Genomic DNA, 12,043 nt, shown 5'->3' with positions numbered 1-12,043 from the left:
CAATGGAGGCAACTGGTTTGTTGAAAAAGTTTTACCTTTAATCCAAAAGTGTTACGTACGGCGGGGGAAGGAGACAACACCACGGCAGGAATCAGTTCAATAGGTTTATTGAAACTGATGATGTACTGGGGTGTGTATGCTACTACAAGTGTATGGTGCAAGACGATATGAAGTATTAACAATGTGAATGTTACCAGAGGGTGTTGTTCGTGCGTGTTGGATGAATCCTTCAAAAGTCCAGAAGGGCAAGGCAAGAAGACAGTCCGTGGGCAAGCGAGAGGTCGGGGGCTGGAGAGAGGCGTCGAGGTCCGTGTCTGAGCGGGGGTCGAGGATCGAGGGAAACAGTCCAAAGTCCGGAGGGAAGTCAAGGCGCACAACTCGATCACATGATACGGGGGGAGCACTCAGGGGAACACAGAGGACATAAGACACGGGTACAGGGAAAGCACAGAGAGAGCAGGTACGAGGAGGGTGTGCTTACGACAAGGAGTGAACTACGTTCCGGCACTGGATGTTCGGGTCCGCTGGTCTTTGTGCCGTCTGCCCTCATCAGATCCAGGTGTGCGGATTGTTGATTGCCTGCAGCCGTGCAGGCGCATGGTCGCGATACGGGAAGAGCGAGCAGGAGCGTGTCCCGGCGCGCTCCTAGCAGAGCTGCTAGCGGCGCTTACTGCAGACGGCATGAGGGATTGCGCATGCGCCGTGACAAAAAGGTTCATTAGGAGTTGAGTTTCCCCTAAATGAGCCTCTGGTGTGTGCCAATAGATAATGTTATTGTTGCCTGGCTTAGCTGGTGAACGACGTCCTGCATAACATTAAGTCGTCCGCCGGTCTGGTGACAAAACATCTCCTTTGAGGCCACTTTTCCCGTGGAATGGGGCAATCTTTACGGGGGAGATTGTTGTAGACCAGTGATTCTCAAACTGTAGTATGGGTACCACTAGAGCACACCTGGGCAAATCAAGGCCCATTTCAATCTGGCCCGCCGGGCATTCCCAAATAATTTTTTTAGATCTTTAAGATGGAAACTGTAGCTGCCATTATGATGTGCAGTGATGTTTTCAAATGACCGTAAGTCTTGAACTATACAAAGTATTACAATGGTTGGAATCTGCGCCTTTGTATGATATACTAGTTACTAGTGTTGTCCCGATACCAATATTTTAGTACCGGTGTCCTGGGCATGACGTTAAAGTCCATCCGGCAGTGGAGGTTCCTCTATGGGGTCTTGGGGCACTAGGAGGTTAACCCCTTTACTACTGTTACCCCAGGTGGATCTTGGCAAAGGCCTAGTACCTGACTGCCCCCTAGCCAGGGATACAGTGAAGACCTCAACGGCGGAGCAGGCGGAAGACGGTAGATTTAAGAACCACAAAGGCTGCGATGGCGGAAGAAGGCTGCAGCAGAAAAGGGTCCCCAGTCGTCTTGGACTCCATGCCACTGGACCCTGAACCGATTCTGTCAAGGATCGTGTGGTGACTGTCTGTGCACCAGTCTCCCCACGGTCTCCCCACGTTAAACAAAGTCACGCACAGGCATCCTCCATAAAGGGATACCCCCTACCAGGAGGATCGTCATACTCGTTCGAGTGACTGCCGATGATGATGATGATGATTTTAGTACCGGTACCAAAATGTATTTCAATAATTTTCGGTACTTTTCTAAATAAGGGGGAACACAAAAAATGGCATTATTGGCTTTATTTCAACAAAAAATCTTACAGTACATTAAACATATGTTTCTCATTGCAATCGAAGAACAATTTTGTCCTTAAATAAAATAGTGAACATACTAGACAACTTGTCTTTTATTAGTAAGTAAGCAAACCAAGGGTCCTAATTTGTCTGCTGACTTATGCAGTAACATTTTGTGTCATTTTCCATTCTATTTTGTCAAAATTATGAGGGACAAACTGTAAAAATTGATTATTAATCCACTTGTTCATTTACTGTTAATATCTGCTTACTTTCTCTTTCAACATGTTCTATCTACACTTCTGTTAAAATGTAACTTATTCTTCTGTTGTTTGATACTTTACATTACAGTTTTGGGTGATACCACACATTTAGCTATCGATCCGATACCAAGTAGTTACAGGATCATACATTGGTCATATTCAAAGTCCTCATGTGTCCATGGACATATTTCCTGAGTTTACAAACATAATATGAAACTTAAAAAAAGGAATAAAGATTTTGTGACGCTAAAAAAATCGATGTAATCATAGTAGTATCGACTAGATACATTACTGTACTTGGTATCATTACAGTGGATGTTAGGTGTAGATCCAACCATGGCATTTGTTTACATTCAGGGTGCTAGCTTGCTGTTAGCGATGAGCTATCGTAGCCTCCTACAGTGTGTAGTGAAGCATGTTTAGCTATTCTTTGTCCTGCAGGGATGATACTTGTAAGAAACTTATTTTATTTGTCGCCACAGAGGCGAGGATTAGTGATTTAGAAGTAGCTAAAACACTGCCGACTGCGGCTGGACGTTAGCTGCTAGTTAGCTAGCCATGTCTTAAAGCACCTCTTCCTGAGGGCATTTCAGTGTTATAACTTCACCTTTATCATTAGTTTTTAAGCCAAAATGCGTCCGTTCTCCCTTTTCTGTCTACACACTGTGTCTGCTTGTAAGTACTCCGTGATTGTGACTGTCGAACATGCTCCTCTGCTCGCAAAACCAGCAATGTCATGACGCGAAGACGCGCCGTCATGCTCGGAAACCGGTACTTTTCAAACAAAAAAAAAGTACTTTTTTTTATTCATTAGTACCGCGATGCTATACCAGTACTGGTATACCGTACAACCCTACTAGTTACTATGGTAATGTAAGTCACAACAGCTCAGACGAGGCACCAAGCAGTGTGGGAGCGTTTCCACAGAGTGTTTCCAGAGCGGCCAGCCTGAAATGCGGGTGTCAGGGACAGACGCGGAAGGAGATTTTTACAACAAAGTTCTAAAGCTTAGTGATATATCAGATATATCAGATAGTAGGTGGGGTTTTTTTTACCCTTCACGTTCATATTTCGCTGTGTTTGTTGCATTTTTGTTGCGTTTCGCTTGATTGTAAAATATGTCGATCAAGAGGGGATGTGACGTTCATATGTTGTCAATATTCAGTGTTTTATCATTCATAGTTAATATTGTAAATCCCACATTCTTTATTTTCATGTACATTCTGGGTGTCTCATTCAGTAAAAAAAATTTTAAATTCCATTCCGTTTTTTAAGGCGGTCTGTCATAACGTTTTTAGCATGCAATCAGACATTATTGTTAGGTTTTGTATTAGTGTTCCTAAAAATCAGATATACCGGCCCCCAGACACATTTGTTTCTCAGAATTTGGCCCCCCCAAGTCAATTTAATTGCCCAGGCCTGCACTAGAGGTACGCGGGCTCCATCTAGTAGTACACCAAAGTATCACTTAATTAAAGTACAGTATTTTATTTTCCTATTTTTAAACATAGTGTTACTAGTCAAACTGTTTGTAATGTTACAGTGGCCAAAAATATTACATATATTTATTAAATTAAACCTCTACTTTGTGTTTAATGAGGGTACTGTGTTTTAATGTTGGTAATTATGGTGGTTCTTGCAGAGTCACGTTTTTTGAAAAAGGTTTGAGAACCGCTGTTGTAGACAACAGGTCATGGTGCAAACCTCCTCCTCAGTTTAGAGCATACTTGCCAACCTTGAGACCTCCAATTTCGGGAGGTGGGGGGTGGGGGGGGGGGTGGGGGGGGGGGGGGTTGGGGCGGGGGCGTGGTTGGGGTGCGTGGTTAAGAGGGGAAGAGTATATTTACAGCTAGAATTCACCAAGTCAAGTATTTCATGTATATATATATATACATATATATATATATAAGAAATACTTGACTTTCAGTTAATTATATATATATATATATATATATATATATATATATATATATATATATATATATATATATATATATATATATATATATATATATATATATATATATATATATATATATTATTATATATATATATACATATACATATATAAATAAGAGAAATACTTGAATTTCAGTGTTTATTTATTTACACATATACACACACATAACACTCATCTACTCATTGTTGAGTTAAGGGTTGAACTGTCCATCCTTGTTCTATTCTCTGTCACTATTTTTCTAACCATGCTGAACACCCTCTCTGATGATGCATTCTGCTTCGTCTCCTTGTTGTGTGCGCAGTTGTGCACTGCACTCTTTAAAAACCGTAGATGTTATTGTCACATATGCATGTACAGTAGATGGCAGTATTGCCCTGTTTAAGAGTGTCACAACATTGCTGTTTACGGCAGACGAACTGCTTTACGGTAGACGAAAACGTGACTGCTGTTGTTGTGTGTTGTTGCCGCGCTGGGAGGACAATAATGAAACTGCCTAACAATAAACCCACATAAGAAACCAAGAACTCGCCCTCCATCATTCTACAGTTATAACGTCATTGGGCAGGCACGCTGTTTTATTGTGGGAAAGCGGACGTGAAAACAGGCTGTCGACACGTCACTCAGGTCCGCCTGAATTTCGGGAGATTTTCGGGAGAAAATTTTTCCCGGGAGGTTTTCGGGAGAGGCGCTGAATTTCGGGAGTCTCCCGGAAAATCCGGGAGGGTTGGCAAGTATGGTTTAGAGAGAGCCTTTCTCGTTTGACAGAGATGGTTTCTACACCTCTTTCAAAACTTTTAAATATGCTCGGAGAAGAAGGGCCACTACACCCGAGCCTGAGGATAAAATTAGGAGTTGAAATATAGTGATCCCATAGGTGGCTGGTTTGTCACAGAACCTCTAAAGGATTTTCTCCTGATACGAAGTACAGATGGACTTCAAACTCACTAACATTCACACACAAAATCTTGGTCACCCTAAATAAAAAAAATCCAGAGCAGTAAAGTCAGAAATTATGTTGTTGTTTTTTTTACAATCACTTATGACATCATAACAGGGCTAATGTTAGCATAATGTTAGCTAAAACATCCACAACATGCTTTGTCTAGTTGAAAGTTGAGTTGAGTTGAGTTGTGTTTGAGTTTATTTCAAACATGCATGCATACAACATGATACATCACAATTTCCAGTTTCTCTATTCAACATGTTCGAAAAGGAGTAGGAAGAAGCAGAGCTTATTCAATCCTACCCCTTTTCCTTTACATAGCAGTTGCCAAAACTTTTGTTCACTTCTTGTTCTCAATTTATTCACAATATACTCCATAAGTAATAACAATAAAAATAAATAAATAAATGATTATTGATGAACTACGTTATGTTTCATATGGTGAGATGAGTAAGATAATTTTGAAAATGAATGGATGGATGAGATAGATTCAGAATGTTTATCATAGTTCTTCTTCTTTGTACTTTGTAAACACTTTAAGTTTGAAGAGTTTCTTGAAGTGGATCATATTAGTGCATTGTTTGATTTCTTTGCTTAATCCATTACATAACTTAATTCCACATACTGATATACTGAAGGTCTTAAGTGTTGTACGTGCATACAAATGTTTTAAAATACATTTTTCTCGAAGATTATATTTATCCTCTTTTGTTGAGAAGAAGTGTTGTGTATTCTTGGGTAGTAGATTATAGTTTGCTTTGTGTATAATTTTTGCTGTTTGCAAATTCACGATGTCGTGGAATTTCAGTATTTTTGATTCAATAAATAAAGGGTTTGTATGTTCTCTATATCCAACATTATGTATTATTATTATTTTTTGTAACATCGTTAAGGAATGAAGTGTACTTTACTTTATTTAAATTCTTGTAGGTTGAAATGTTCATTTAATAGATCATTTATACATTGTAGTTTTTACCATCTTAAATGTTCATTAATCCTTCTTGGGTGAGGCAGCCTCCTTGTGCAAACACATTGTTTGTCCTGCTCGTCACTGTCCCAATTCCCCATCAGCGTGTCCGTCCACAAGCACTCAGTTGAGCCGCTGATCCTTAACATTTCTACTGACACATCATAAAGCCAGGGTGGCCTAAAGCAAACCCCAACCCATTTAAAAAATAAATTAGTTTATGAATATTAGTACACAAGCTGAGCTGTTTGTGATTGACAGCTATGAACACCAATCATTGCATTCTGCCATCAAAACCAGGGGCCCCTGATTGGGTGGGGCCCCTGGGCCTGAGCCCAGGTAAGACTGAGCATTAAGGAGGCCTTGATTACAGCGCATAATATAAATGTTATTTTTCCTAGTTTGTAGTTAAACATTGAAGAGTTGTGATGTTGTGTCACTTTTACAGTGTGTATTTTAGTGTGGGGTCATGTGACTGCTAGGTGCTGTTTGATTGGTGAAACAAAGTGATGTGCCCGTGCCCGCTGGAAGAAGCGGATGAGCCAACATCTTCGCAAACAGTAATCAATAGATTATACATTTTTTTAAATAATGAAATTTAGCAATTGGAATGAAACTCTATTTAACAAAATAAAAGTAGCAATTCTTCAAGTAAAAATAAAAAAGTATGTTGCGTTTCTTAAGTAAATGTAACGGTGTAAATGCAACACGTTTCTACCCACCTGTGCTTTGCACGTCACTATTATGGTGTCCTTTGACCAACACCAGATGGCCAGAGAGACTACAGCTCTACTTTGAGGAACCAAGCTTGACATTGTATAAACAAGTATAATGTTTGAGAAACAACACATATACATTTGTTATGCTTTTTGTCCATACTTCAATGATGGAACCAAGTAAATAATGTTCCTGAAATGCACTAGCTAAAAGGTGCATTCAAAAACCCTCAATTATGATTATTATTACAAATTTAACTTTGTGTGGGACACATTTTCACGCTTTTTTTCTCACAATATAGTAACATTTTTCTCATACAACAGGTTAGTATCTACCTAGCAGGTATAATATGACAGTCACTAATTATAACTTTGTACATTTTTGGGTGTACCCTGGCTCTTGCCCAAAGTCAGCGTAGATAGGCTCCAGCTTACTCACCACCGTAATGAGGATAAGCGGTATAGACGATGAATGGATAATTATTTGACTTTATTTATGCAACATTTTTCTCGTTATTTATTTGAATGTTTTTGTATTAATACTTCTAATACCCCTTCGTAGTTTAATTACTTAATGTCTATGAAATTAGTGAAATTTACCTCCAAAAACAGCTATTTTTATTATTAATAATTGTTGTGGGGGGAAGGTCATGCAATTATGATTTCATGTTCATGTAATATTCCAAACTCTGTCTAAAAAAATTTGCATAACATTACTACTTAATTTTAACATTTAAAAAAAATACAAGAATAAATTAATAAATTGTGACCTTAGTCTGACAAGTTTATTACTTTTTTTGTGTATTTTGTATGGATGTCCCGATCTGATATTGATCCCACATCAGAAAAAAAAAACTGTTTATGGAAACTTATGTGAAGTTGCTAATGGTGTGAGACAAAAGGAGATACTGTAGAAGCCCACTCTTCAAGGTAAATTCTAGGCATACTTGCCAACCCTCCCAGATTTTCCAGGAGACTCCCGAAATTCAGCGACTCTCCCAAAAACCTTCCGGGACAAATCTTCTCCCGAAATTCAGGCGGACCTGAGTGACGTGTCGACAGCCTGTTTTCACGTCCGCTTTCCCACAATATAAACAGCATGCCTGCCCAATCACGTTATAACTGTAGAATGATCGAGGGCGAGTTCTTGGTTTCTTATGTGGGTTTATTGTTAGGCAGTTTCATTAACGTCCTCCCAGCGCGGTAACAACACACAACAACAGCAGTCATGTTTTCGTCTACCGTAAAGCAGTTCGTCTGCCGTAAACAGCAATGTTGTGACACTCTTAAACAGGACAATACTGCCATCTACTGTACATGCATATGTGACAATAACATCTACGGCTTTTAGAGAGTGCAGTGCACAACTGCGCACACAACAAGGAGACGAAGCGGAATGCATCATCAGAGAGGGTGTTCAGCATGGTTAGAAAAATAGTGAGAGAGAATAGAACAAGGATGGATTCAACCCTTAACTCAACAATGAGTAGATGAGTGTTATGTGTGTGTATATGTGTAAATAAATGAACACTGAAATTCAAGTATTTCTCTTATATATATATATATATATATATAGCTAGAATTCACTGAAAGTCAATTATTTCTTATAAAACCACAAACTTCTACAGAATGGACATACCAGAACATCACACCTTACTGGACAGATGCATCACCAAATCATACAAAAAAGCACAACCCAACACCTTACAGAACATCCACCTGGAAAATAAAAGGATCGCGGCTGAACTGGACATTGAGGACAGGGTGGACGCCACAGCCAACAAGGAAGCCTTCATCACATTGAAGGACCACAAACCCAACTTCGCAAATAACCCAACATGCCGACTAATAAACCCAACTAAATCTGAAATAGGAAAAATCAGCAAAATAATCCTGGACAGAGTCAACACAAAAATCAAGGACAAAACACCACTCAACCAATGGAGAAATACAGCAGCAGTAATCAAATGGTTCAACAACATCCAAGACAAACAACAGCACAACTTTATCTCCTTTGATATCGAAGAATTTTACCCTTCCATCACGCAAGACCTACTGACTCAAGCACTAGACTTCGCCTCAGACTACGACTCAATCACAGGCAACGAAAGAAACATCATCATCCACGCAAAAAACTCCATTCTCATCCACAACAGTACACCATGGCAAAAAAAGAACAATGCAACATTTGACGTCACTATGGGAAGTTTTGACGGAGCAGAAACGTGTGAACTCGTTGGGAGTTTCCTCCTCTCCCAGCTCGCCAGCCTCAATCTGAACCTTGGTATTTACCGTGATGACGGACTGGCAGTGTGTCGCGCCTCGCCAAGGAGCAGCGAGAATACCAAGAAGCGCATATGCCAAATTTTCAAAGAGAACGGACTACGGATCATGATTGAAGCCAACAAGCAAACCGTCAACTTCCTTGACGTCACTTTCAACCTGAGAAATAACAGCTACCAACCATTCACGAAACCCAACACAACACTCCAATACGTGCACCATGACAGCAACCACCCACCCACCACCACGAAAAGAATACCTACCGGAATTAATAAAAGGCTATCGATGCTGTCATCTAGCAAAGCTGAATTTGACCAAGCAACCCCCCCGTACCAAAAAGCCCTTGATGAAAGCGGATACAATTTCACCCTCACCTATGAACCCACGCCAGGAAACCAACCGAAAAAGAACAGAAAACGAAACGACATCATCTGGTACAACCCCCCATACAGCAAAAACGTCTCAACTAACATTGGACACAAATTCCTCAATCTGATTGACAAACACTTTCCCAAAGACAACACCCTAAGAAAAGTATTCAACAAGAACAACATTAAATTGAGCTACAGCTGTATGAACAATATACGACAAATCATCTCAAACCACAACAAAACAATTGCAAATGAGCCGTCGGCCCCCGGACAGAGCGACTCCAAAACCAACAAAGGTTGCAACTGTCGAAAGAAACCTGATTGCCCTCTCAACGGGGGGTGCTTACAAACATCAGTTGTCTACCAATCTAAGGTAACACGCAAGGACATTAACACATCCGACACATATGTAGGATTAACTGAAGGAGAGTTCAAAACCAGATGGAACAATCACAAGGCTTCTTTCAGGAACCAAAACCTGCGGAATACCACAGAACTCAGCAAACACATTTGGGACCTCAAAGACAATAATGTTGAATATTCAATAACATGGCAAATTCTTGCATCCAGCACACCTTACAATAGTGGTAATAAAAGATGCAACCTATGCTTGAAAGAAAAACTGTTTATTATTTACCGTCCAGACCTGTCATCCCTCAACAAGCGCAGCGAAATTTTAACAGCATGCCGCCACAGACGGAAACACCTCCTAGGTAACACATGAGCCAATCACCACGCCCCTACACCAGCCTGTACCCACCCACTCTGTGCCCTATATAATCCATGGTATGTGAATGCTCCCATTAAAATCTCCTGATGATTGAGGGAACCCCCCCTCATGAAACAGGCCTGTAGAGATGAAATAGTCTTGTGATTTTTTTTTCCACACATACATATATATATATATATATATATATGAAATACTTGACTCCTCCCCTCTTAACCACGCCCCCAACCACGCTCCCGCCCCAACCACGCCCCCCCCCCCCCCCCAACCTGTCCTGTCCAGCCACATATAATTGATGTAGATGCCCATATTTGCTGAACAGTTTTACTTTTGAAAAGAGAAGTGTTGCATACTTATTTTTTTGTCTTATTTGTATTTGACTTTGTTCAATGTTTGGGAAGCATTTTATTGAACAAAACCAGTTTCCTTTTAAGTAATATAGAAATGTATCACAGCTGTTTATCTATTTTATGAGGGAATGTAGTTAATCATAATATTATTGATAATATAATGAAGAGAAAATGGTTAAACTGAAATTAGGGTTTGATGTAAATAAATTATCTTTAAATTTGGAAAATACAAAATTTATGGTATTCAGTAATAAAAGAAAGATAGAAGTTAGTTTATCCATAAACAATGTGAAAATTGAGAAGGTGTCTGAAATCAGATTTCTTGGGGTCATTTTAGATGAAAAGTTGACATGGAAAGCTCATATATCGCATGTGAAAAATAAGGTATCTAAAAGCTTATTTATTTTGAACAAGGTTAAATACAGTTTTCCGTATAACACAATGAGAATGTTATATTGCTCAATTATTCTACCTTATTTCAATTGTTGTGCAGAAATATGGGGAAATACATATCCCAGCAACATAATGCCTTTATTGCTTTCACAGAAAAGAGTAATTTGTATTATCTTTAAAGTAAGATACAGAGACCACACAAATCCACTCTTCATTAGGGAAGGATTATTACAACTAAAAGACATTGTAGAATTGCATACTCTATTAGTGATGTTCAAAGCTAGAAATAAGGTTATTTCGAAGGACTTACAAAAGTTATTTGTATTCACGTCTGAAGATGAGAACCACAGTAGGTTGTATGATTTTAAACATCCAAGAGTGCGAACAAATTTGAAACAAATGTGCTTGTCTGTTGCTGGTGTGAAAGCATGGAATTCTCTAAAGAAAAACTTAAAAAGTTGCAAGAATATTTTTGAATTTAGAAAGAGTTACAAAAAGAGACAACTGGAATTATATCAAACTGATTTTTGATTTTGATTGGACGTGTCATTGTGAAAATGCTTAAACGAAAATTAAAAAGTATGTTGGAGTTCGGGTGTTGGTGGAGGGAACAGTGATAAAGTCATCTAAAATAATTTGTGTTAAAAAGGGGGCAGATAAATATAAGAATATTATTCTTCCATCTGCTCCTTTCTGATCATGGAAATGTATCAGAAACAAAAAACAATGAAAGTGTCAAGTGTACGTGGCTTGTATATATGCATTTTCATGAAAGGAAAAAAAAGAAATGATGATGATGAATCATAGAACTGGCACCCAATGTTATTAAAAAATGATAGATTTTCAATCGAGAATCTTTTGAACCGAGAATCGATTCTGAATCGAATCGTTACCCCCAAAAATCAAATTGAATCGAATCATGTGGTACCCAAAGATTCACTGCCCTAGTAAATTTTGTACATTATTATTACATTGCGTCTTAAAACTACTGCAGTTGTTAGTAGTACATTCTATTGTACTGCTTTTTTAATAATATTTTCGTCTAAAATTATTTAAAAAAAAATTTTAAAGACATGTTACATGTTGAAATTGTGCTGGGGGGAGGGAGGGCAAGCGCAAATTAAATTGATTTCCATTCATTGAAATGGGCGACGTATATTTGATATACAAATGTTTAGTTAAGAGCTTTGTCACAGGACTCATATGTTTAAGTCCAACTGCATAGCTAAAGCCAAGACATTTACAAAGCATATTAAAGATATGATAAAGAATACAATGTACATTTAGTGCATCCATACACACCTGACTGACACTACAGTCAGTGGCTTCTCTGTTTATCCTGCCTGATCCATGAAAAGTGACACTGTGAGTGTAGA

This window comes from Nerophis lumbriciformis, linkage group LG04, assembly GCF_033978685.3.
Source record: "Nerophis lumbriciformis linkage group LG04, RoL_Nlum_v2.1, whole genome shotgun sequence".
Lineage (NCBI taxonomy): Eukaryota > Metazoa > Chordata > Actinopteri > Syngnathiformes > Syngnathidae > Nerophis > Nerophis lumbriciformis.
The sequence above is the reverse complement of the archived record's forward strand: the minus strand, read 5'-3'. Positions refer to the sequence as shown.